The sequence below is a fragment of the Salvelinus sp. IW2-2015 genome, linkage group LG17, assembly GCF_002910315.2.
Source record: "Salvelinus sp. IW2-2015 linkage group LG17, ASM291031v2, whole genome shotgun sequence".
Taxonomy (NCBI): domain Eukaryota; kingdom Metazoa; phylum Chordata; class Actinopteri; order Salmoniformes; family Salmonidae; genus Salvelinus; species Salvelinus sp. IW2-2015.
The window spans coordinates 2,499,963-2,501,262 of record NC_036857.1 but is presented as its reverse complement, the minus strand read 5'-3'; positions in this window follow the sequence as shown (position 1 = coordinate 2,501,262).

Here is a 1,300-nt window from a genome sequence, read left to right as displayed (position 1 = left end):
TAATCCATACAGAAATGTTTTGTCCAGATTGGTGTGGAAGGAAGAGTGGAGGCTGTTATTACAGCAAATGGGGGACCAACTCCATATTAATGCCCATGATTTTGGAATGAGATGTTCGACTAACAGGTGTCCAATTCTTTTGGTCATGTAGTGTATCTATCTAATAGAACTCAGAGTTTTTTTTTATGGAAACTTCTCTAATGTCAAACATGTAGTGTCAGGTGTACCACAGGGCAGCTCTCTAGGCCTTCTTATCTCTTTTATATTTTACCAATGACCTGCCACTGGCATTAAACAAAGCCTGTGTGTCATGTATGCTGATGATTTCAACCAAATGGTTTTCCATGGCCGTGCGGCTGCACACAAGCCTAAGATCACCACGCGCAATGCCAAGAATCAGCTGGGGTGGTGTAAAGCTCGCCGCCATTGGACTCTGGAGCAGTGGAAACACGTTCTCTGAAGTGATGAATCACGCTTCACCATCTGGCAGTCCGACGGACGAATCTGGGTTTGGCGGATGCCAGGAGAATCCATACAGAAATGTTTTGTCCAGATTGGTGTGGAAGGAAGAGTGGAGGCTGTTATTACAGCAAATGGGGGACCAACTCCATATTAATGCCCATGATTTTGGAATGAGATGTTCGACTAACAGGTGTCCAAATTCTTTTGGTCATGTAGTGTATCTATCTAATAGAACTCAGAGTTTTTTTTTTATGGAAACTTCTCTAATGTCAAACATGTAGTGTCAGGTGTACCACAGGGCAGCTCTCTAGGCCTTCTATTCTTTTATATTTTTACCAATGACCTGCCACTGGCATTAAACAAAGCCTGTGTGTCCATGTATGCTGATGATTCAACCATATAAGTGTCAGCAAATACAGCTACTACAGTCACAAAAAAACATTAACAAGGAGTTGCAGTCAGTTTTGGAAATGGTGGCAGTAATAAACTGGTCCTGAACATCTCTAAAACTAAGAGCATTGTATTTGGCACAAAAATTCATTCCTTAAGTGCTAGACACTCAGCTGAATCATGGTAAGTGAATGTAGAGCTGTTCGAACAAGTTGAGGAGACTAAATGCTTGGTGTTAAACCTGGTCATGGTCAAAACAGACTGCAATGTTTGTAAAGACGGGGGTGGTCTTTCCATAATTAAAAAACACGCTTTTTTTGGGACACACACACTACAAAAATCAAGTCATGCAGGCTCTAGTTTGGCTTACCTTGTTTATTATCCAGTCATGGTCATCAGTGCCTGCAAAGAAATACCAAGTGAAGCTGCAGCATAACCCAGAACAGAA